At 46.0% G+C, this 26,707-nt stretch overlaps 1 protein-coding gene and 1 long non-coding RNA gene across 4 annotated transcripts in view; one reads left to right on the forward strand and one right to left on the reverse strand.

The window, feature by feature from the left end:
* The window catches only part of STAC (SH3 and cysteine rich domain), a 140,725-nt gene that overhangs the window by 90,201 nt on the left and 23,817 nt on the right, over nt 1-26,707 (reverse strand). The gene's annotated exons all lie outside the window — the stretch shown is intronic.
* On the forward strand, nt 1,785-7,705 carry LOC122230303. Of its 2 annotated transcripts, XR_006207370.1 has the most exons (3): nt 1,785-2,324; nt 4,467-4,592; nt 7,634-7,705. It is a non-coding gene; the product is annotated as an uncharacterized LOC122230303 (long non-coding RNA). The 2 variants fall into 2 exon arrangements; XR_006207369.1 differs by lacking the exon at nt 7,634-7,705 and having other exon boundaries at nt 4,467-4,672.

The following is a 26,707-nucleotide window of genomic DNA, read 5'->3' on the forward strand; positions in this document are numbered from 1 at the left end:
GAACAAAAGTATTGACACTTGATTATGCTGGGCCTCATTTATTAACACCACCTCCCACAGTGCCTTGCAAATGGTAGGGACTTATTATGGGCTGAATTGTGTTCCCCAAATTAATATATAGAAGCCCAAATTAATATACATATTAACATATAGAATATATGTAGAAATATATATTTCGAGCCCTAACCCTCGAAACCTCAGCATGTGACTGTATTTGGAGACAGGGCCTTTCTTCCTTTCTTTCTTTCTTTCTTTCTTTCTTTCTTTCTTTCTTTCTTTCTTTCTTTTTAAAGGGTTTTTAAAAATTTTATTTATTTTGGGGGTGGGAGGGAGAGAGGGAGAAAGAGTGAGCATGAGCGGGAGGGGCAGCGAAAGGGAAAGAGAGAGAATCTCAAGCAGGCTCCACGCTGACAGTACAGAGCCTGATGCGAGGCTCGAACCCGTGACCTGTGAGGTAATGACCTGAGCTGAAATCAAGAGTCGGATGCTCAACCACCTGAGCCACCCAGGCACCCGAGAGGCAGGGCCTATAAATCGGTGATTCAGCTAAAGCGAGGCCTTTAGGGTGGGCCCTAATCCAGTCTGACTGGCGTCTCTACGAGAAGAATGGAAGCCTGGGTGGCTTGGCTTGGCCATGCCCTTTTGCCGGCGCCTGTCCTTCCTCACACACGTCCCTGGAGACCTTCTGTCCATTATCTAAGTTGCAACTCCGATGTTCCTTCCCACGCCCTGTCCCAAGTCTCCCCTGACTTCTCCGATTCTGTGCAGCTCCCGGCATCTCGCCATCCCTGTAGGAATAGTACGCCACCACGATTAACCCTCTGCATACTTCCAGTCTATACACTGCGCTCAAGAGCTACTCTCTTCCTTCTCGTATCGCCAGCCCACAGGTGTGGGTTTGGGGATGGGGACGGGCATTCCGTGTTGAATACGTGAATGCACGACTTCCTGCCTTACATGTTGGAGCTGTCCCCGTTTGGTAGTGAGAACATTAAAGTAGACTCATCCTTTCGATATTTTGGCCTGTTAGAATCTTCTGGAAGAATTCTCTGAGTTTTTCTCATCCCTGATCTTGAACGCCATTTTCTGCCAGTACCCAAGGCTGACCCCTTTTCCTGTGCAAACGTCTCTTGTATTCCCGCTTCTCTCCAAGCCACGCCGACTCTGACCCTCTCCCGCTGCGTTATGGCTTTGGTCTCCCCCTTTCCAACCCACTTGTGCAGGCTTCTCTTCCAGGGGTTGGGGAGGGTTGCCTGCCCGGCTTAGGCAGGAGCTGGGGCCAAGGATCCAGAACGGGCACAGGGGTGCGTCCGGCCAGTCTGCGGCGTGAGGGGGTGGAACGGAAGGAGACAGATGAGTGTGTGCCTGTTGACCTCGAGCCCTGAAACCAACGGGAAAGTTCTCCTCCTCACATTCAAAGGGGGCAAGAGAGGCGAGGGCACACACGCGAGGCTGAAGAGCTGCGATGGTGGTCGGGCGAGCCCGATGAGGGGGCTAAGCCCCGAAAACCAGGAGATGGCCGTAAGATGACCCAACGACCTGCAGGGGGAGGGAGCACCTTCTACAGTATATATGTCGGCCTTCACGGACAGGCAGAGAGTAAAAGGGAGCTGTGGTTCTAAAATGGGCCCCGTCAATCCCAGACCACCCCCTGCGGGTGGATGCCGCCGGGGTGGGTGCAGGCCACGGGAGCAGCGGTCTGCTCTGCGTCCCTCTCGCTTGCTGTATGGAGAAGGCACCGGGAACCAAGGCTTCTTGGTGGAACCAAGGCTTCTTGGCGGCATCTTGGCGGAACATACGGGAGAGTCGGGTTCCCATGGAGACAGGCACTGAACCGGTGGCCTTGTGCGCTGGAGGGCCCAGGAAGCAGACCCCCAGCCGGTTTCCCTCCCTTTCCAGGCCCCCGGTCGGTCAACGGCGTGCCACTTTATCGAATTTATCAGGCCTCCGACCTCAGAACTGCCCTCGACTCCAGCTTCCCCCTCACACTTCGTATCCGGTCCGTTAGCCAACAGACTAGCCAACGAGACTGTCAGGACACGTGCGGAATCCACTCCCTTCGCGTCACTGCCTCCGCCCTTCTCCCGGTCCAGCCTGACATCCCGTCTCACCCACACAACTGCTTCCTCGGGGCCACCCGGGAAAATACATGAGCTGCAACCGATTTGCTTGCCCCCTCGTCCTCTCCTTCCTGCAAAGTGGACCGAAGTGACTGTCGCAGATGGAAGTCAGGCCGCCGGACGCCCCGGCTCAGAACCTCGCCCGAGTGTCTCATCGCACCGAAAACGCAACTCACGTCCTTTCGGGGGCCTCTCGGACCCGAGGTGAGCGGACCTGTGACCGCTCTGACCGCCGTCCTTCATCCGTTACTCTGCCCCGGGGGCCCCCGGTCTCTGTGCTGGTGCCCAAAGGCACCAGGAACGCGGTCACATCGGGGCCTCTGCTCCTGTTCTCTCTTCCTGCAACGCTCTTTCGTCCACACGGGTAGCTGACTCCTCCCCTCCACCAGCTCTCTGCACGAAGGTCATTTCACAAGAGACTTTCCTTGACCCCAAAGGCTCTGCCCCCCGCCCCCGCCCCTCTTCAGAATGCTTATTGCTACTTTAGTTAGGCTTTTTGTTCTGAAAACCTTGAAACCCACACAAAACCGGCAAGAATAGTTCCACGAATGCTGCTCACGCCCTACACTCAGCTTCGCCAATTATGGACGTTTGCAAGATTTGCCTCTTATTATTCTCCCTCAGTAACGGGTTTTGTTTTGATCGTTGTCATCCTTGCTATTGTTTTCATCGGTGAACTATTTCAGAACGAGCTGCAGAGGCCGTGACCCTCTATCCCTAAATATTCCAGTAGGTCTCCGCCAAGAACAAAGATACGCATTGTGTTACGTAAACGCGATGCGATAAATTAACGCTGATGAGATACTATTATCTCTTAGGCAAGTCATATTCAAATTCTGACAACCCTTGAGGATCTAATCTAAGATTACTCACTGCTTTTAGTGTTCCTGTATTTTCTTTTTAATTGAAGGACAGTTGTCACACAATGTTCTATGAGTTTCAGGTGTACAACATAGCGATTCAACAGTTCTATATACATTGCTGAGTGCTCCCCATGATAAGTGCAGTTAAGTCTCATTTAATTTGGAATAGTGGCTCAGCTTTTGTCTTTGGGACAGCCCTATTTTATTTTACTTTATTTTGAAATGTTTTATTTATTTTTGAGAGAGAGAGAGAGGGAGAGAGAGAGAGAGAGAGACAGCGCAAGCTGGGGAGGGGCAGAGAGAGAGAGGGAGACACAGAATCCAAAGCAGGCTCTGGGCTCCGAGCTGTCAGCACAGAGCCCGATGTGGGGCTCAAACTCATGAATCGTGAGATCATGACCTGAGCCAAAGTCAGATGCTTAACTGACTGAGCCACCCAGGAACCCCGTGACAGCTCTATTTTAGATAGATCAGAGCTTGTAGAATGTCTCTGTCTTGCAGAATGTCCTTCAACCTCGGCTCGTCTGATGTGTCTTCAAAGATTTAGATTATGCATTTTAGGCAGAAACATAAAAGTGATGCTATGACCTTCTCCATATATCATATCGGGGGCCATATGATACCTATTTGTCACTTTACATTTTATGTTATATACTCATCCATTCACTTGTTGATGATCTGCCCCCCAAACTAGAAGGTAGTCACCATGGAGGGCAGAGAAGTTTCACTGTTCCATTAACTTCTGTATCTCAGAGCCACAAAGAAAGCCCGGCACGTGATAGGTGCTCAAGAAATAGTGAGAGGTGTGGCTCACTCTAAACCAGAAAAACTGCTTACCCCCAGCATCCTCCAGAGAATTCCAGAAAATGTTCCTTCTCCTACCTATTCTTGAGCAGTTACAACATGCCGGGCGGCCTCGAGACACCTTGAGCGGCCGTGATGAGGCCTGTATATGCATCCTTGGGGTTCTCAGGCACTTACTTCCAAGACTGACCTAGCAGGAATGTTGCAGCAGCCAAGTGGAGGCTGTGCAGAGCAGGGCCCAGGGAGCCGTGGTGCCGGGAAGGGTGTGTGAGACTGTGCCAGCAGGCAGTCAGGCTAGATGACACTCATAGGGGTGGAGGGGGGCGAGGTGCTCCCCAGGCTCACAGACTTTCCGATCAGTGCCATCAGCCCTCCGACCATTGAGAGGGTCTGCTCTACTCATCACCTGTCAGAGCGGGACATGATCGAGGCCTCCCGGAGCTCTTGTGTGCAAAATGCCCCGCTGATTCACAAGGGGAAGGGTGAGTGTGAAGGCCGAATCGACAAGATGGAGACGGAAGGAAGGAAGCAACCCCAGCTCACTTCCCCGGTGCAAGTTCTCGAACAAAGGCTGAACTAAGCCTTAGCGGGGGTGTTTGTGGGTGGAGGCAGGGAGGGGCTTGGAGGCAGATGAATGGAAGGGCAGTGAAGTAACTGTCAGGCTTACCTTGTGTTTCAGATGGGGAGAACTTTTATTACCTGAAAATGAGACTCTTATGACCAACAATGGAAGAAGCCATGACATCTGCCCAAAACGTTGTCAAGAGGCAACGAACAGAATTCCAACCAACCATGTGAGAGGAGGGTAAGAAGAAAAATAAAACCGAGAGCTGAGGGCACCCCACTGGGTTCAGCACACCCAATAAACTGGTGTCCCTATCCCTATTTAAGACTTGTTTTCATAGACGCTATATAATTAGTGACGGGATCAGAACTTGAACCCAAGCTCTGAGTTCCCACCTGAATAGCTTTCCCATAGCCTGGTTCTGCTCTTTAGTGTTGTATTTACTCAGGAAAAACTTACTTATATGCCTTGAAAAAAGTGGCTAATAGATTAAGTCAGTTTGTATGCTGCATCCTATGTGTATTTCATACACTGTGTATGATCCTTGACTTTTCATTTTCAAACCACTGTAGAGCACGTCTAAAGCTGCCCATTAGATTTACAGGAACCTAGTAAATGGTTTTCGATTAAACAGCTTGCAGCTTTAAAGGCAGCTTGGAGAATCAGAGCAGCAAGGAGCAAGAATCCCACTGTTTAGAGCCTCATCTGGCACTTTCTCTGGGTTTAGCAATCTATCTAGCTAAAGATTAGATAAGGGCAATTTCCTTTGCCGAATGAACAACAAAAAAGTTGCTTCTTCCGGATAATTAAAAAGACAAAAGACAAACAAAAAAGACAAAAAACAAAACAAAACAAACCCAGAGTTAGATGACACTAAATGAGGGGGATTAAAAAAAACCAAACCAACACACTACTGATTTTAAACATTAGCCATTAGGTGTTGGAGAATTATTCTGAACTTTCAGCCTCAAGGCTCTGGGTTCCCTCACCTACCAGAGAGTAACCCGGTGATAAACTGCATGACCTATTTCGTTTTTTCAACTTTTTATTTTAAAAACAATTTTATCTATACAGAAAAGTTGCAAAATAGTAGAGTCCTCATCTATCGGTCACCCAGTTTCCCTAATATTAACACCTTACCCAACTGTAGTAAACTGTAGCCAGGAAACGAACACCGATAGAAAACTAACGAATCTATAGACCTTATTGGAATTTTGCTAGTTGTCCGGGAATGTCTTTTTTCTAGCCCGGGATCCAATCCAGGATTCCACAGGGCATCTAGTCCTGTTTTCTTAGTTTCTTCAATCCATACCAGGTTCTCAGTCTCTCTCCTGTACCTTGACCCTTTTGGAGACTACTAGCCAGTATTTTTGTAGAATGTCTTTCAATTTGGGTCTGATGTTTTCTTATTAGATTGAGTCTACATATTTCTCGTAACAATAGGACAAAAATGATACATTCTTCTCAGTGCAGCATATTAGGATGTACTCAGGTATATCAAGTGTCAAGTATGTCCCATTACTGGTGATACTAACTTTGGTTGCTGGATGAAGGTGATTCCTGCCAGGTGGCTGCACCGTAAAATTACTGCATATTTCTGTACCCGTAATGAATGAGTTTCGTGGAGGAGAAATACTTTGAGACCGTGCAAATATCCTGTTTCTCATCACACACTTCAGGATCTATTGGGGATTCTTGCCTGCAAAACTTATCACATGGGGTTTTTACCTAATGGCGATATTGATTTCCATCAGCCCTTTCCTTCTGTATTTATTAATTAGCAGTCTGTTGTAGAATTCTCCTTCATTTATTTATTTATTCACTCAGTTACTCATTTCTATTAGTGTGGGTTGAGGAATGCCTGCTTTATTCCATGAGTTACAATTTGCTAACATCATTATTTATTTTATTGCTCAAACTGTCCCAGGTTTGGTCATTGGGAGCTCCTTTAGATTAGCATCTGTGTCCTTTCTGACATGCCCCAATTATTTTTGAGTACTTCCTTACCTTCTAACACTGCAGAACTCTCTGGGCATATCTCGTATTTTCTCTGTTCCAATTTTGCAGTCGGCCATTTCTCCAAGGAAGCCTGGTTAGTTTCATTTTGCAATGGTTCTTACAAACTGACATCTAGGTACTAGATGTGTTCATTGCCACTGGGATGATACTCATCTGAGGCTCTCTCAGTAGACAGAACTGGGAAATATATTCATGAGTAGTCATATACCCAAACACACACACACACACACATATATATGTGTATTTATTTTTATATCAATCTATCTGTATAACTATTAAAAACCATGAGTTCATATAGATGTACTCCCTTACTTATTAAAAAAAAAATGTTTCCTTGTTCCCTGGTGAACACGTGCATGGTTGGACTCTGAAGTTAGTGTCCTTGAGAAAGAGGAGACGGAAATTAGTTGGGAGAAAATATACAGGCCAAAAGAGAAAACTCAGAAAAAAAAAATGAAGGAGCAGAGAAGCTACTTAAGAGAGGAATCTTGTAGTCATTTAATAAATGCTTTTGAAAATGTTTATTTATTTATTTTAGCGGGGAGAGAGGGAGGGAGGGAGGGAGGGAGAGAAAGAATCCCAAGCAGGCTCTGCACTGTCAGCACAGAGTCTGATGTGGGGCTCGATCCTACGAACCGTGAGATCATGACTTCAGCTGAAATCTAAGAGTTGGACGCTTAACCGACTGAGCCACCCAGGCGCCCTTAATACATGTTTTTTAAATTAAGTGGGTGAAAGGATCTCTTCGCTTCAACACGTATTTATTAGCTGCCTGCTATTTGTCACCCATTCTGCTAGGGATGAGGAGGGCTACCCCATGCCCCTTGTCCTTGTTTTCATCTTGGGGGATATATAGACGATCCACGGCGTTAGTATGGCACTAAACTCAGTCTTGCAAGCCAGAAACAAACAAACAAACAAAAAGAATATTGGAAAATGCAGGGTTTGGGGGTGGCAATATTTCAGGCTGATAGACTATTTGTAGGCAAAGGCAAGAAAATGAGGACCAGCACAGGAAAGGAACTTCAAGTTTAAAGGCGTAAGAAGGCAGACAGGGACCTAAGAAGAAAGGAGCTTGACAATAAGCCTGGACACTAGCTTATAGCAACAGATAATTGCTGGCAAGAATTAATAAGGGAAGAACTTATTTGTATGTATATATTTACACTTTACAAAGTTACTGATGCATACATATGGTAAAAAAATATATATATTGTACAATACAAAAAGGGACTTACTGAAAAGTTTTCTTCTCACATTAGATCCCTGGCTCAACTCAGAGTCGAGCATTAACAGCTTCATCTTCCAGAAATGTCCTGTGCACATACCTGCATGTAAGTGTGCAGCACATCCTCATTTGAAAAACACGAGTGTGAGTATATTGTGCACATTTATCCATATCTTGCTTTTCCATTTCATAAGGTACGTTGCGATCTTTCTATCACACGTGTCTAACAGAATGGGAGATCTAACTCATTCTTTACTCGCGCACCTAATATTCCATCAAATAGAAGGGCCAGACATCGGATTGTTTCTAGCATATTCTCGAGGCAGAGGGCTGCACTGGTTTGCCAAAATCCATTTTCATTTTCTTACTGGGTATAGGGTTACGTTATATTTCCCAAAGCTTTCAGCAGACAATCGCACAAGTGGGACAGCATTCTTGCTAATGGAGTATAATGACACGGTATGTGTCACTTCTGAAACTAGGCTGTCAGGCTGTGTGCACGCCTGCTCTGACCTCTCTCCCCCTTCCGCCCCAGCTGCAAAATGGCTGTGGTGTTGATCCTGCTTCAACCACGGAGGTTATGGCCATGCTAGAAAATGGGAGAGCAGGATCGTGGAAGGAAATGGGTCCTTGAATGACCACGAGGAGTAGAGTTGCCCTGCTCACCTGAACAGTTTTCCTTGAAACTATTAGAGAAATAAATAAGTATTTCTTGAGCCACTGAGTATTTGTTGGGCTTCTTTGTTACAGCAGCCTATCCTTACCCTCACTGGTGTACCTCCGATTACAAACAACACTGGTGCAAACATTTTGTACTTACATCTTTGCATATCTAAAAGCATTAGTGCTCGAAGTAGATTTGCTTGGCCAGATATCTATTGTTTTAAAGTTGTGTTTAATGTGTATTTATTTTTGAGACAGAGAGAGACAGAGCATGAACGGGGGAGGGGCAGAGAGAGAGGGAGACCCAGAATCCGAAGCAGGCTCCAGGCTCTGAGCTGTCGGCACAGAGCCTGACGCGGGGCTCAAACCCACGGACCGGGAGATCATGGCCTGAGCCGAAGTCGGAGGCTCAACTGACCAGGCGCCCCCAAAATATCTATTTTTAAATTCACAGTCCCGTTGGTTGATATGAGAGAGTGTCTTTTCCTCCATACCTTAGCCAAGCTTGTTATATATTTTTTACGTATTTGCCAATTTCACGGGTAAAAAATGGTATCCAGACTTTAAAAACTTTCCATACCTTAATGATCAGCAGGAATGAATTTTTTTATGTTGACAAGCTGATTTATGTGGAATAAATGAGCAGAAACTAAATGCTCAAGACAGTAATTTTTTTTCCAGTAGGTTATAAATCTTGTTATTGACACATAAATGTTTTATAGATTTATAAATTTACTTTGTATTTGTGTAGTACATATTTTTCTCCATTCGTCATTTATCTTTGACTTTATTCCCAGAATGTGTTTACAGTGGCTGAATGAAAATTTTTCCTGGAGTCAAGTTTATCATCGGCTGCTGCTAATGGCCTACACGATCTGAGGACTTACTGTTGGCTTATTCTGTGGTCCCTGAGACTGTGTATCACCTAACTCATGATATACACTCCCACTGACCTCCTTCTGGCTTAAGATATAAAAAAAAAAAAAAAAAAAAAAAAAGCTCTAACAAAATCAACGGGAATACTAAAGTGTTCACAGGAGGCTTTTCTCACTATGTTCAGGTACAAATTCTAGATCTTGAAAAACTCTTTTCCCTTAGAAATGAAAGGCCATAAAACCCAAATCAATAATATGGTGCCTGTGAAAACTTCTAAAGCATAAAAGGAGTAAAGACTATAGCACTCAGATAGCATAGGAAGAACCTAATCGCTACTGGAATAAAAAATAAATCGCATGTACTTTCTACTCTGTGCGCTCAACCCAGTTGGGGAAATACGATCCCTGCAAAGTGAGATCCGCGAGCTGGAGTGACCAAACTAGATTAGCAGGGGAGGGATCTGGAAGAGTTAAGGAAAGAATTTGTAACAAACCAGTAGAAGCACAGTAAGATCAAACAACAGGAGAAGTGAAAGCAGGAAGGTGAACGATCCAGTGACACGGGGGGTGGGTGGTGGGCGAGTATGTTTGAGAGGATCCCACGCAAAACAAAGGCAGGATATAGTCAGCTGAAAATCGTTAGAGCAGATAAGATTAGAGAAGCTATCAAGAACTAATTGGATCCTGAAGAAGACTTCAGAATGACTAAAGTAGCTGCACTGCTCAAAGATAAGAGCGAGTTCCTGGCTAAATGAGGAAAACAGACCCAAATCTGTCAAGGAGGGCATCACCGTGTGCCGGGTCAGCCTAGTGAAAAGAGACATCTCTCCTCCTGCCGGAATGTTGAAGTATCCTGTCAGAAAGGTGAGGCGTCAACAGTGAAGAAGGACATCCGGGCACACAGGCAGGAAGAGGGGTCATCCCTACAGAAAGAGACCCCAGTCTCACTTCAAATCTCTCTTCTATCACCTGAAACACCCTGAGACAAAATTATGGCCCACATCTTCTCAAGCCCAGACAAATGACCATTCACGAGCACAGAAAGCAAAGGATGGGAAAATATGGAGAACACAAGGAATAAAAGGACTTTGCTGGAAATAATTTAAACATGGGTAAGTTAAAATGACTGGTACAAACAGGTCGCAGAGAAAAGTCACCTGTTCTCAATTTATAATTAAACAGAGGACAGATGATTTAGAATTTTTTTTAAGTTTGTTTATTTATTTAAGTAATCTCTATATCCAATGTGGGCTGAAACTCAAGACCTTGAGATCAAGAGTTGCATCCTCTTCTAAGGGCCGGCCAGGTGCCCTTAGAAGTGTTTTAACAGGAGCGAAAACCTCATGACTTGTAGTAACAAAACACAAGCAGTGGGGGCCAGTGGTGGGGGGCGGTGGGGGGAGGGGATGGAGAGGAAATCAGGCTGTGTTAATTTCCTCATTCTATATGGAGAAAAGTGACAGGGATGACAACAACGGTATTAGGTACAGCTGACATTTGAGTCCTTCCTATGTGTCACATACTGTTCACAGAACTTCCACGTACCATCGCTTCGATCTACGAATCTGCCCTATCAGGCAGGTGTTATTATTATCATATTATCCTCAGGATAAAAAGGAGACTGTGCTATTCTATTCTCAACAGTAATAATTCACATAGTTGCAATAAGTGTTAGCAAAAATTAAAAAGTAGCCACTAGTAGAGTATAAAATTGTATTGTCTTCAACTTACCAGAAAAATAATTCCTACAGCAAAGAATCGTTCAAAAAAAAAAAAAAAAAAGAAAGGAAAAGAAAAGGGCAAGGAGCATGAAACCGTTTAGAAAGAGAAAATGAAATGACAGAGATAAAATCACACGCATGTAAATAAGTGCTAATAGATTACATTCCTCTTAAATTTAAAATGTACTTTAGAAGAGCCCCCACCCAAACAAAAATACCTCCTAGAGATTAAATAAGAGAATGGCAAATACCCACAAAGGAGCGGGATACTCGCAGCATTGATATCACACAGGGTAGAACTTAAGTTAAGGAAAATGTGAGTGGGTCAGAATGGGAAGTTGGTGGTTACTGGCACAATCCATAATGATGTTGAAACAGTTGTGAACTGTTATGCACCAAATAACAAGACATTAGAATGTATAAAGCTTTTAAACTCTAAAAAGAAAGAGAAGAAAATGAATCCATAAAGACTTTACCAGATTTTCTTCAATCCAGGATAAATCTAACACTGTAAAAGAAACATAAAATACCTGAACAGTTGAATGTATAATGTTGATTTAATTGGGAGTATTAGGTTCTCTACATGTCAGTAAATACGTTTTCTTTTCAGGGGCCCACGAAACACTCACAAATATTATCTTATAAGCAACCACAAAGGAATCCTCAATGAGTTCCTCAACATAGATAACTAGACGGGGCATGTACAATGAACACAGAGCTACAGGACAAGAATTTAACAACCAGAAGGCAAATAAGGGACGACATAAAAACACCCAAACATTTGGAAATGAACTCTTCCCCCTCCCCATTTCATCAGCTTGCAGGTGCACACACACCCGCTTCTGTTTTAGAATACTCAGAAAATAATGATGAGAATGATAACTATAAAAATTTAAGGGATATATATTCAGGAGTGACTCCAAAGCCATAAAAGATTTTATTGTTACAGATTAAATGGTGAAAATTGGCAAACTAAGAACGTAACTTAAAAAAAAAAAAGAACAAGGAAATGAGTACAAGGAAACCAGGAGACAGTGTTTAATAGATAAATGCAGAAGTTAAAGTTAAAATGCAGAAGAAAAATCAGAGAATAGATGAATTCAAGAGCTAGTGTATTAAAAAATATGAAAATAGAAAACACTTTATTCTGATCAAGAGGAAAAAAAGCATCTCCACTAAATACACAAAATGTAGAATGAGAAAGGAGGCATAATCACAAATGCAAGGGATTTGCAATCCTTTAGTAATATACTTGAAAATTTCGTTAAATTTAAAAAGATAACTTTCTAAGAAAAAAAAATAAATCACTAAGATTTATTTAGTAATGGCAGAATAGTGAATTAGCTCAATTACCATAGAAAATACAGAAAATAATCATCTGCAAAAAGGTGGTTGGATCCAGTGTCATGGTCAAGTTCCTCCCCTCCCCACCAAATCGAAGGAGCAAATAAATGCTATACTTTGTGAGCTACACCATAGTATAGATACAAATGGGTGACTTTGTAATTCATTCTTTCCTCACCCTATTATAAATACCATTGCTTGAACTTTATGAGGAGAATGGTCCCCAAAGGGTCCAAACATCCACATTCTACAAACTAATTTCATTTCTGAATACAGAGGGGGAACACTCTACATACAATAGGAGGAAATCAAATAAATCTGTTTGCTGAAAGGATTATATTTTGTGATTAATGAGGGCTTATTCTAGGAATAGACTATTACTTACATTGCTCTGAAAAATTCTGGTCATCAACAGTAAAGCAAACAATAGAAAATTTTTGCGAGTGTGTATGTGTGTGTCACCGTGTGTCTATGTGTGTGCGTGAAGTATACTATTTATCACCAAAAGAAGACTAAGCAGACTGTGCTCCCTGATTCTCCTGAATCATATCCAGGGGTTGGAGATGCCGCACACACACATACAAGGCTCCCCAACATAGGAAAATAGAGAAACCAGCAGGTCTTTGGGTTCCATCGTATCGGAAAACAAACACACACACACACACAGCTTAAACTTGGAAGAGAATTGAGCGCCATGAGACACATGGGGAAACACTTTTTGTTAGGCCCTTTTCCTCTCCTACAGGGATTTAGGAAGCTCACTGTCTCCCACACTCTTGTCCATGCAGGGCACTGAAACGGCGATGCCAGCTTGGGGCCAGCTGGGGGCGTGGGGTAACATCAGGGATCTCCAGATGCCTGTTGCCACTGGGGACAGAGATACCATGGGCGAGCCACAGACTCACCCGAACTCCTCCCTGACTTCCCCTCTACATGTAGGGGTATATGGCAGCTCTTGATATGAAAGAAATGCCAGTGTAGAGGTGTGGGGGAGTTTCCTGAAGAGCAGGGTGACCTGGTTGGGACAGGGGGGCTGTAAACAGGAAATGGTTGGGTCCAGATAACAATACCAGAGGCCGTCTGCTCTTGGCGTATCCTTCTCCACTAAAACTCATCAGGGGCATGGTCTATAGCTTGGGCTTTTGCATCTGATGGACTTCCCACCAGGTACAAATCACTAGCCAAGGCAGCAGATACTCCCAGGATAATGTTAGCTCATGGGGAAAAATAACCTGATACAGTGAAGAAAATCAATGGGCCAGAATAGAATGCAAATTTAGCACAGGCATAATAAATATCCCAAAGAATTAAGGGACACTGTTAGCACGATGCGGGAATAAGCAAACTGTCACAGAGAACCAATTCGACATGTGGAGACACGAAATATGAAAATTTAAGAGTTGATATACAGAACTCAAGAGAAAGGCTGACAGCAGCGAGGATACTTATCTGTAGGCAAGTGAAGTGTTTTATTAAAGGACATCTAAAAATACCTGAATAAATAGAAAGGTATTCCATGTTCATGGATGGCACAACCTAACATTTTTTACTAAGTTAATTCTCTCCAAATTCCTGTAAAAATTCAACGTAATTCCAACAGGGTATTTTGAACGGGTTAACATCTGAATATAGTATAAAAACTACCCTACAGACTAAACGATCAGAGCAAAGAGTAAAGGCACTATGAAAACGAAGAGTAAGATGGTGATATCCCAACCAGATTTGAAGACATACTACAAAGCCACAGGAATAAAAAGATACGTGTTATTTATGTATAACTATACAAAGCAAAGGACTCAAATTAAACATAGAACCCTGAAACAGTGTGTGGGTGTGTGCAGAACTGTGTGAATGCTACAACAGTTTGTCAGGAAAACATTAGCACTCCACAGAGACGGACAAATTGGGTTCCTTCCTCTCCTTTACCACACACACACTCACGGTTGAATTAAAAATCTAAATGTGGGGGCGGCCGGGTAGCTCCGTTTGTTAAGCGTCCAACTCTTGGTTTTGGCTCAGGTCATGGGTTCGAGCCCTGTGTTGGGCTCGGTGCTGACAGTGAGAAGCCTGCTTGGGATTCTCTCTTGCTTTGCCCCTTTCCTCTCTCTCAGAATAAATGAGTAAACATTTTTAAAAAATCTAAATGTGGAAGAGGAAAGCTAACGAATGAAAAATGAAGGAGAGTATCTTGGCGCCCAGGGTAGGGAAAACCTCTTAAACAGACCCAGTCGTCACAAACCAGGCAAGAAAATACTGGTGGGTTTTATAGCATTAACAACAATTTCTGGCATGTGCTTGACATTGATCTTTGATGGGAGTGAGAAGTAAACATTCGCAATGATAAACCATGAGACTTGGGGACTGTTGTCAGGGTAGCTGCACAACTGACCAATGCAACTAGCAAACCAAAATGGAGAAGGTTAGTGTGGCTTATGTCTGGTATTGATTGCAGGGGGTCTGGCAAGAGGTTGGGGATTTCTGTTTGTAAAACAGAGCTGCGAACGTCTAATAGTGAAATGGTAGATCAGTGTTTGGAATTTTAATGGAAAGCTAGCAGGTGACTCTGCTAGAAACACAAGGAAACGAAGAACACATTGTCTGTTGTGTACTTCACTATTACCATACCAAAATCCAGGCATAAGTTCTGCACCCCAATTCATAAAAAAATCTAGAGAGGCAAGTTTGGTCATTCTCACTGGAACGTAAAATCCTCAAGAGCAGACAGAGTGTTGTCTGTTTTCTTCATTCCTGGTTGCCCAGTGCACAGAGCTGTGCTGCCCGACCTGGAACCAATGGCAACGTATGGCCGTAGGGCACTTAGAACGTAGCTGGTTTGAACTGAGATGCGCTGTATGTAAAACACACCCTGACTTGGGAGACTCGGTGCAAAGAGAAAAATAAAGAATGTAAAACCTCTCTGCAATAATTTTTTATATCGGTTACAAATTGCAATGATGGTGTTTTAGATATCGGGTTAAGTAAGATATAGTTTTGAAATTAACTTCATCTGCTTTTAAAAATCTGTGATAATGTGCCACTAGAAAACTTAAATGCCTTGCATTATATTTTTATCGGACAATGCTTCCTAGAGTAATGACTGGAATATTACAGGTACTAAAAGACACTGAAGGAAAGAATGAATAAGCAAGTTAGTTCAAATGACTCTTTTAATCAGCATGAATTAGGTTTTTTTTTTTTTCTACTTGTTGTGTAGTCTTAGCTCATTGCATATAACTGGAAATGTTCTATTAACTGGGAAAAGAGTGGCTTCAGTGGGGACGGCTAATTTAGCAGTTTTCAAAAGAAGAGGAACAATGAACGGAACACTGTTGCTTGTAACCAGATTTCATTCATAGGGAAGTTACTGTGTACTTACATACACACTGTTACATACCGTGACACTTACACACACCCTCCCATTAAACTCATTCTACAATTCTATGACAGACCGCTATTCCTATATAGATGACGACACTGAGGGTCAGAGTGGTAAAGCACAGGGTACAAGTAAGTGGTGAGCCCGGGAATCAATTCTGTTCACTCTGACCAAGCCAGACATTTGCAGGCAGCCCAGTCTTACCACGTCCCTCTATCCCGCAGGGGGCGCTTTCTTGCCTCCGAGCCTTTGCTCATGCCGTTCCTCGGCCTGGGAACACCCTCTCACCCTTTCGGAAAGCCACCTGCTACATCAGGGTTGCAACAGTTGGAATTTGTTTGTTTCTTGTCTATATCCTTCCGAAAATGTGAACTCCGGAAGGGCAGGCAGGCTTTCTGTCTTGTTCACTGGGAAACCTTAGCAATTGGTGTTGAAATGCCCGGTACACAGGAAATGCTCAAAGATCACGGCTTCCTGGATCCATGAAGATTCTTCCATTGTTCCAATAAGAACCAACTGCTTCTTGGGTCTGCTGTAGCTTAATGCTTGTAGTCCAAGTTCTTATTTCACCTTGTAGAGTATTATGATCCACTCTCTTTCTGTGTCTCCCCACCCAAGGCTTATAAATTCCTTGTAGATTGGATTAGCTCTCAATCGTGCCTCTCCCAAAGCAGTATTCAGTCTTTTTTCCCTGTAAGAGTCTTAGCTGGCTGACTCCGTTAGCTATGAACCCAACTTCCAGTTTCTGCTTCCCTTTTCCTTGCAAAGCCTCCATTTTTCTTGGAACAACAGGGTGCCCAGCTTTCCTGTTCCAGCGTGAAATGGCCACGACAGGGCTGTGGCCAAGGAAATGTACATCCGATCTAGGTGTCGCCGGAGAGTTTCCTTTTCCCGACAAAAGAGGGAAGACGTATGCGGCCCTGCCTTCCCCTCTTTCCTTCTTGTCTGACACACAGACACGCTGTCTAAAATTATAGTGCCACCTCGCCGTCTCAGGACATCAAACACAAGGACGGAAGCCAACAGGCCACGGCGGCAGAGCAGAGAAAGGGAAAATCCTGACAGCTTTGCTGAGTAGCCGTGCCAAGGCCAGCAACTTCCCATCTCGAGATTTCTTGCTACGTGAGAAAAACAAACCCATAGCTGTTTATCACTGGAAGCCTGGTGGTTTTTTTTTTTTTTGTCACTTTTAGCCAAAATTATCTTTAACTCATCCAGCTGATGTCTTTAACGGGTACAGAGTATATATACCATACTCGCAAGATTATATGCAGACTTTCGACAAACCCCAAATATTATTGTAGGGAAGCACAGCACTGCAAAAATTTGAAATACGAGGAGACCGAGGCTCAGAGGGGTTGTCTACTGACGGCAAACAGCAGAGTCGAGAACCCAAGCCAGGTCCCTCAAGGCAGCTGAGCCCACGCCTATGCCTGCCCGCGCTGCCTCATCACAGGGTATGTGGGGCCTGCAAGAGCCCACGCTCCTTGGCCTGATGGACACACGCAGTCCTCGAAAGGCCTCATCCTGGAGGAACACTCTCTCCTGGCTTAGATGCCGTGGTCTCGCTTCCTACGGTGGCGGTGCAACTTTGCGGGCCAGTCCTGCCTGCCTTTCCTGGCTGTTTCTTTAATGTTTTGAGACAGAGAGAGACAGAGCATGAACAGGGGAGGGTCAGAGAGAGAGGGAGACACAGAATGTGAAACAGGCTCCAGGCTCTGAGCCCTCAGCCCAGAGCCCGACGTGGGGCTCGAACTCACGGACCGGGAGATCATGACCTGAGCAGAAGTCAGACGCCCAACCGACTGAGCCACCCAGGCGCCCCTCCTGGCTGTTTTCTTTAAAAGCACCTTGAGAACATCCCCCACCAGCAAGCACCCTTTGGGCCTGGCCATCCTCGCAACCTGAGACGGGAGTCTGTTGTGTGTGTTCGAGGAACGCCAAGGGGCTTGAACATCAGTGACCAGAACAAACTGAGGGAAAGACAGGAGGAGGAAAGGATACAGACAAGAACGTGTCCCGAGCCGTCACCATTTGAGGAGTGGCGTCTACTGAGATGTCACACGGTGGGGAGAAGCACATGTGATGGGGGAGGGGATGGAAACAGGGCGACTGGCTTCGCTGGGTTGATTTTGAGATGACTGTTAGATCCCCATGTGAAGACGTGGTATACAGAGAGTTCAAATCCGCTAAATTTACAGTCCCGAACATCGCACCAAACTATTCTGATGAAGCCAGAGGCCAGCTGGCGAGGCACCAGACTGAGCTGTATAGGTTATAAGATGCGCTTGAAGATGAAGACAGAGATCAGTCAGGAATTAACCAACACGCATCCTGAGATTTTAGCCTTGCAACTCATTTTGCTGCCGAGCCCGCTGATATGTGACCGAAAAGATGGGTGTGTTTATTTGTTCGGTCAATTGCCTCAGCCTGAGAAATGTGCCGGTTGGATTTTAATGCAGACAACAGAGAGAACGGCTTCCCTTTAAGATTTTCTCCGAAACAAACAAAATACACACACACACACACACACACACACACACACACATAAACATAGGCTGTTACACTTTACGCAGCATGGTAATGGAGTAAGAGCCCAGGGCCCTGGGGAGCGGACTTCTCCCAGTGGTCAAGCTACTGGGGTCTGCATTCTGGTTCTCATTCCTAACAGCTTCATTCACTCCTTTGTGAATCGAAAACATAGGCCGTTGAGATAATTCAAAGAGAGAATCTCCAAGATGCTCTTAGCCCAGAGTCTGGGGCAAAGTATCAACCTAATAAATATTAGCCACGATTTGCTTACATTTACAGGCGCACGCAACACGGACGCTCCTAACCCACTGAACACGTAGCTTCACACCCATGCACTGATAAACACACACCGGTAAATAGCACACGCACGCACAGATGCAGAAAATGCCTTAAATTTTCTCATTCCCCCACTGCCTGTCTCGCCCGCCTTTGGCTTGATAACATTCCTTTTTAATGCTTTTCAAGAATGGAAAGATTATTTTCTTTTTTGTCTCCCCAAGAGCCGGCTTTTACTACGGATGTCTGCCGTGGTTCACAGCTGGCTGTCCTCCTGAGTGAATGACAAATACCCTCAGCAAATCACATTCTCTAAAAATAGACCACCCCAGATGATCTTACCTTCAATTCTCATTTCCATACACCTTGAAGGGAAGAGAAAAATTCCACTCTTTTCAGAGATTTACTGCTAACCTATCCCGAGCAATGTGACTCTACGGAAATGAACAGATCTCTCTCTCTCTCTCTCTTTTTTTTCAAAATGCCCTAGTTTTGAACATACATATACATGTATGTCTCATCATACAATTCCCCAAGAGTTCGCTTGACTTTCTGGGTCAAGGACCACTTAGTTCACATCATCCATACTGCTGGGATGCATATACTTATGGCAAAAACAAAACCCCCCCAAAAAAAATTCAACACACTACAATATTTAGAATGCATTTTATATTGGGAAAATCAACACCATTGTCCCCATGCTAACAGAGTCTGAGCCTGAATTCTATTTACCTCTTTACCACCTTAATATGCATAAACCAGCTAATTCTGATTGTGGATCACTCTGCTTCCCTGATCTGGATCGCAAAGAGTCATTCTCTCAAGACCTAAGTACCAAATCATCACCGGCTCCTCCAAAATCTGTCCTGGCACACTCACTCTGGACCTTCAAACCGGGGAGCACTGAATCTCGAGGGCTACTGGAAATATGCCAAGTCTATATGTATATCCTCTAGATGCCATTCAGTAAAACTGAGGGCAACGGATTTTGCAAATTTCATGTTGGTGACTTTGACACCATGCCCTGCGCAGAGGGACCTCCTCTTTATGCTTCTGTCGCCGTCGTCATCATCATCAACATTGTTATTAATATTTGCAGCTACGGTATGTACGTAAATAAAGGAAATACAATATTTGACACTGATTCACTGTGATCTAGGGCAGGTGCCACAATTTAAGATTAATACACGCACACACACCCAGATTATTTAGTACCTATAACTGCAGGTATTAGGAAACCTAGATTCAACCTAATAAGGATATTGATTCACATAACAAGAGGCTGTAAGGCAGGGAGTCACTAAGGGATGGCAGCAGAATAACATCACGAAGAAGTTGAGTTCTTTTCATCATGTGACTTTGCCTTCCTCATCCCAGCCTTAAAGTTAGCTTCCCTCATGGTCAAACAATGGCTGCCTATCGAACAGCAGACCAGACATCCTCCCTTATGTCTGATCTTACTGGCCTGGAGAACCTTTTCCAGCAGCTCGTCATCAGACTGCCCTCCGCCTCTTGGCCGGAGAACAGTGACACGTGTCCCTCCTACCCCAATCGCTGGCAAGGAGAACGAAACCGCCATGGTTGGCTTAGATCAATCAGGATTTACCTCCTTGGTACATGAGCTGAGCACAGTGTTTCCTGAAAAAAAAAAACGGGGCTGCCACTAGGGTGACTACTAAGGCGATAGCATTTCATTAGGAGAAAGAGGAGTAAATGGCTATGGGTAGGCAACCCCCAGGGTCTCTTAAACGTACAGGGACCCCCGGTACAGAATGACGGGAAGGAGGGGAGACACGGAAGAGGAAGGCAAAGCCTTAGGGGTGCAAATACATAACCCCTGCCCCAGGGTGTGTCAGGGCCTGTGAACATGATGAAGCACGGCCTCGGCCTCGGCTAGGACACATTCTCTGAGAAAGGTGATGATGGGGCGATCACACCCAGAATTACTATGTTACATAAAATGCCGTCCTAGCAGACTGGAGGGAGGTCGTCCTGCTGGCCTTGGGAAGCCCCCCTGGCCTGGGGGGAGCAAGAAAATGGGGGCCTCGGCCATGCAGCCGCCAGGAACTGAATTCCTCCAACAACCGGTGAGCTTGGAACTCCGATGAGACTGCAGGCTGACACCTCAGTTTTGTCCTGCTAAGATAGATGCCAAGCAAAGGAGCCCATTAGCCTGCACCTAGACTCCTGACCCACAGGAACAGGGACCGGATACACGTGGGGCGTTTTAAGCTGCCAAATTCGTGGTATTTTGTCATGCGATAGAAATGAATACGCCCACTCTGGACTTTTGGATGAGCCGGAAATAAACTTATTCTTTGCAAGTTAAGCCATCAAGCTTTGGTGGTTCATAGCAGCTAGCGCTCCCTTAACCAATCACAACGTAGTATTAACAAGATTGCTGGTGTAAAGGCAGTAAAAGCCCCATCAAATGTTCAGGGACTGTCTCCTCTGGAAATCTTGTCACAGAGACGGTCTCCCGGGGCTGGCCTGTAGCATGACTGCACCTGCTAATGAAATGGAATTCGGAAGAGCGGTGACTGATCCGCTGTCGCCTCCAGACGGCATCACTTTTCATTTATGGGTTCTGGTTTGCTCCAATTAGTTATAATCCGGGCCAGATGCATAAAGCATGGTATCTCTGAGGATCATCAGGGCTGTGTGTCACATTTAGGCAGCAGAAAAGGTCTTGCATTTCTGGAAGGTGCTAACGTTTTTATTTGACTTTATTTTCATTTCATTTCATTTTAATTTCTTTTTTTCAACGTTTTTTTTTTTTTTTTTTTTTTATTTATTTTTGGGACAGAGAGAGACAGAGCATGAACGGGGGAGGGGCAGAGAGAGAGAGGGAGACACAGAATCGGAAACAGGCTCCAGGCTCCGAGCCATCAGCCCAGAGCCTGACGCGGGGCTCGAACCCACAGACCGCGAGATCGTGACCTGGCTGAAGTCGGACGCTTAACCGACTGCGCCACCCAGGCGCCCCTCATTTTAATTTCATTTTATATTTTGAGAGGGGGGAGAGGGGCAGAGAGGGGGGGGAGTGAGAATCCTAAGCAGGCCCTGCGCTGGCAGCCCAGAGCTGACGCGGAGCTCGATCTCATGAACCGCGAGATCATGACCTGAAGCGAAATCAAGACTTGGACGCGTCATCAGTCGACCGAGCCACCCAGGTGCCCCTATGTATTTTTGAATAAAGCAAACACACGAACATGTGGTCCACCCTAGTAGGCTTCCAGGCTTTTTATTTATTTATTTATTTATTTATTTTTTAACGTTTATTTATTTTTGAGACAGAGACAGACAGAGCATGAATGGGGGAGGGTCAGAGAGAGAGGGAGACACAGAATGTGAAACAGGCTCCAGGCTCCGAGCTGTCAGCACAGAGCCCGACGCGGGGCTCGAACTCACGGACCGCGAGATCATGACCCGAGCCGAAGTCGGCCGCTCAACCGACTGAGCCACCCAGGCGCCCCATTCCAGGCTTTTTAAAAATGTCACGTAGCCTTCTGAATAGACCTGATGGCTTTCGCCGCGATGAACACGTAGTAAATATCTACACATGCTTTCCTTACTTGGTGTTTACCACAACCCTGAAAAGGAAGTAATATAAGTCTCATTTTCTTGATGAGACACTTGAGACTTCGGTTAAACAACGTGCCTGAGATCACAGCTTTTGAATGGCACCGCCGAGAGTCGAACCCCGGTCCACACGTGATACGTGTATGGACCGGTCATTCACCCCTACGTGAAGTCATTCGTCATTCGTCCAAAATTTCATTTCCAGGCACCAGCTATGGAGTGATACATAAGACAACAGAGCAAGGGTTGGTAAACTTTTTCTGTAAAGGGCCACTTAAAAACTATTTTAGGCTTTGGGGGCCATGGTTCTTTCACAACGGCTCTGTGATAGCGTGAAATGGCCACAGGAGATACGTAAGCGAGTGAGTCCAATAAAATGTGAGGCACAAAACCAGGCAGGGGGCTGGATTTGGCTCGCGGACTCCCCGGTCCAGCGAGAAGACGGTTGAATCGTGGCACGCCCTGGCAAGTGCAGCGAGATACGCACACAGGAGCATGGAGAAGGGCCCCCCCCCCCCCCCGTGGAAGGTGCAGTGCACAGCCTGGTTAGCCGCCCCCTGCTGTCTGGATGCCGGTGGCTACAGGCTCTCCGTGAAGGCATCTACTTCATCTGAGGGCACTGCTTCTCCGCTGAGGCCTGGTCGATGTGCCCTTCCCTCAATTTGGGGCAACCTAACTGATGGGCCACCCTAGCTTCAGAGCTCCCCAGGGAGCGGGCTGAGGCCTTTGTGGTCACTGCACCGAAGCAGAACGCGTCCTTCTGCTCGGTCCTGCTGGTCTCTTCCAGGGACCGTCCTCAAGGGCGCCTCTCAGGGAGCTCCGGCATGCGACTCTCCACCTCCGAGTCTGTGTGCAGGGGCGCCTGGGAGACGCGGAGGAGGCTTCCGGTCAGAGGGAAAAGCAAGGGCGGAGATAGGGAATCGAGAAACACAGGAGGGACTCCGCGAACCACACGTGGTTCACGGTGGCTGGAGTGTCACGTGTGGCTGGAGTGTCACGTGTGGCTGAGGCCACGCCAGGCTTCGAGAGCAAGCATTTTTTACAAGTGAGGGTGGGTTCATGGCCAAGAGGCAGGCATGGTGGGGGGAAGGGGGGAGGCTGGACCCTTCTCCTCCTTCTGACCACGAGGTGGGGGTACGGGGCCTGCAGCTGCCCCCACCGAGAGGGCTGCGGGGGGCTGTGTGTCTTGGGGAAGGTCTGGCCTCGGGGAGCCACCAGGTGGAGGAAATATGAAGCCCCTCACAAGCATGGCCACCCTGCCTCAAGGTTTCAGAGGCCACAGCGGGAGGCTGGGCCTCGGAGAGCGGCACAGGCGTCGGGAACAGCAAGCCCGGGCCAGAGCGGAGAAGCCAGAAGGGAGAGCGCCTGGCTGCGAGGGCTTGCACCCGGGGGGCGGGGGGGGGGGTGTTAAGCAAGGAGGTGATGGGGGCTGACAGCTGGGGGCAGGGCTGCTTCTCCACGGAGGGCCCGGAGGAGGCCTCGGTTAGAGCCGGGGGCCCGGCGACTTTCTCTGTTGGTGGCCTAATGCCCGGACACTGTGGCTTTGCCAGAGAGGTCGTGGCTAAATGCACGGGGGCTCCGAAAGCCAAGAGGGAGGGGAGCGGGGTCGGGGGGTGCGAACAGGGCCATACAGGAAGGGAAGGACATGCACAAGCTGCTTCTCTGGCACCCGGATCTCCTAAAGCCCAGTGAGACCCATAAAAACGGTCTACGTCTTTCCTGGGGCCGCCTGCATGGCCCAGTGAGCTGAGCGCCCTGACTCTTGATTTCAGCTCAGTCATGATCCCAGGGTTCTGGGATCGAGCCCCACGTCAGGCTCCGTGCTGAACGTGGAGGCTGCTTGGGATTCTCTCCCTCTCCCTCTCTCTCTCTCCCCCCCTCCCCCCGCCGCTCTCTGAAATAATAATAAAAAAATCTTTTTTCTTATTTTACAGTTTAAAAAAATGAACAATATATGAACTTTAACAAAATTCAAATAACGTGGATGCACGGTAGCCCCCCCCCCCCCCGCCCCTTATTCACGGTTTTGCTTGCCGTGGTTGCTCTGCCCCGCGGTCCGGAAGCAGAGGCTCCCCCTCCCGACAAATCATCAGAAGGTCAACAGCGGCCTGGCACTGGGTCACATGCCCACGTCATTCTCACCTCCTCTCAGGCATTTTATGTTCTCGGGTCATCACGAGAAGAATGAGTGCAGTTCGCTGAGAGGTTTTGGGACAGACCACATCCACATAACTTTTATTATACTAAACCGTTATGACTGTTCTATTTTACTATTAGTTATTATTACTCTCTTACTGTGCCTATGTTGTAAATTAAGGTATGTGAGTGTAGGAAAAAACACAGCATATACAGGGTTTGCTACTCCCCAGTTTCTGGCGTCCCCTGGGGGTCCTGGGACACATCTCCCACAGTAAAGGGGGATTGCTGTGTGTGTCACAAAGAAAGAGAATTACTTTATATAATTTCTATCACCATCCTTTTTTTTTAAAAGTATATTTATTTATTTCAAGAGACATAGCGAGCGTGTGAGCACAGAGCAGGGCTCGAACCCACAAACCGTGAGATCGTGACCTGAGCTGAAATCAAGAGTTGGACGCTCAACCAACTGAGCCACCCAGGTGCCTCTCTATCACCATTCTTAACATTCCAGAATTTACCAACATATACTGTTACTTAAAAATTTCGGGCATCTATCCTTTGATCTACCATTTCCATCCTGAAAATTTTTTTTAATGTTTATTTATTTTTGAAAGAGAGAGAGAGAGAATCCGAAGCAGGCTCCAGGCTCTGAGCTGTCAGCACGGAGCCCGACGCGGGGCTCAAACCCACGAACCGCGAGATCGTGACCTGAGCCGAGGTCGGACGCCTAACCGACGGAGCCACCCAGGTGCCCCCTATTTCAATACTTTTTAAATACATGAGTAATCTTACATTTCGTTCCATGACTTGTTCTTTCCACATCAGATTACAGACGTACGCATCATAAGTTTTACTAATATTTTTCCACGCTGTGGATACGGTGTATTACATGTGATCACTATAATATTGGAGGCAATTTGGGGTGGTTCTAATTTTTGCTCTTGTCAGCTCTGCAGCAATGAACGTTACCCTACGCATATCTGTATACACAAATGCACAGGCACATTGAGTAATAATAATAAAAATGGAATTGTCTGCGGTCTGCTGTGGGTCGGGCATTGTGCTAAGTGCTTGCACGTGTTACTCATTTAATTCTCTCAGTTACCCTCTGAAGTCGGTTTCCTAACGATCCCAATACTACAAATGAAGAGACTGTGCCTAAGAGAGGTTCAGGAAACTGCCACTAATTCCCCAAGAAGGATAGTGGACTGGACTTGCTAATTTTCATTTTTTTTAAGTTTATTTATTTATTTTGAGAGAGAGAGAGAGAGAGAGAGCAGCGGAGGGGCAGAAAGAAAGGGAGGGAGAGAGAGAGAGGAAGACAGAGGAAGACAGAATCCCAAGCAGGCTAGATGCTGTCAGCTCAGAGCCTAATGTGGGGCGTGATCTCAGGAACCTTGAGATCCTGATCTGAGCTGAAACCAAAAGTCAGATGGTTAACCGACTGAGCCACCGAGGTGCGCCACTAAGTTTCATTTTTTAAAAAAACGTCCTGGGGCGCCTGGGTGGCTCAGTCGGTTAAGCGTCCGACTTCGTTCAGGTCATGATCTCGCGGTCCGTGAGTTCGAGCCCCGCGTCGGGCTCTGTGCTGACAGCTCAGAGCCTGGAGCCCGTTTCGGATTCTGTGTCTCCCTCTCTCTCTGCCCCTCCCCTGTTCATGCTCTGTCTCTCTCTGTCTCAAAAATCAATAAACGTTAAAAAATAAATAAATAAATAAATAAATAAATAAATAAAAATAATAATAAAAAAAATAAAAAAACGTCCTGTCGTTATAGGATCAGAACTAACTTGAGTGGGACTGACATCTTTACAGTATTTGAGTCTGCCCATCTAGAAAACGTCCTGTCTTGGGGCGCCTGGGTGGCTCAGTTGGTTAAACATGTAAGTCTTGATCTCAGCTCAGGTCTTGATCTCGGGGTCGTGAGTTCAAGCTCGGCACTGGGCTCCGTGCTGGGTGCAGAGCCTACTTAAGATGAACGGGTAGATAAAAATGTCATGTCTTTTCACTTACTTAAATACACGTATTTGTCTTTCCATACCGCTTGCCTGTTCCGTCACACTGGATGTGCAGATTTCCCGTTAAAGACATTCCGAGGTATATCACAGTCGTTCTTGCTGGTTCGAAGGCAACGAACGGATTTTCTGTTTTGATTCTGAGCTTGTGGTGTACCCAAGTATCCTATTAGTCGTAAGAGTTCCAACTGACTGTTTTAAACAGATAGACTTTCTTACCAACTGCTCAGGGATGGAAGCTTTGTCCCTTTGCTTCTAATATTAATTCTTGCTCATGCTTCCCATCCTGGAACTCCCAAGGCAACGGTGAGTGTGCGTGCCTTGTTCCTTCCTTTAAAGGGACTCACGGGGTGGTTCCTACAGCAAGTAAATACATCCCAGCTTGCTAGGGATCCTTTTTGGTAATCAGGGATCCCAACTGGTCCTGCATCAGTGGAGCCAAAGCAATTTTCTCCTGTCTCCTACCAAAGAAGGGGATTACATATTTATTTGTGTTTCACTGCCCTTGCTTTTTTGGGGGTACATTCTCCTCGGTTATGAGAAATAATTTTATTGCTCGGCATGGACTGGGGCCTTCCAATCTGAAC

Source organism: Panthera leo, chromosome C2, assembly GCF_018350215.1.
Source record: "Panthera leo isolate Ple1 chromosome C2, P.leo_Ple1_pat1.1, whole genome shotgun sequence".
Taxonomy (NCBI): Eukaryota; Metazoa; Chordata; class Mammalia; order Carnivora; family Felidae; genus Panthera; species Panthera leo.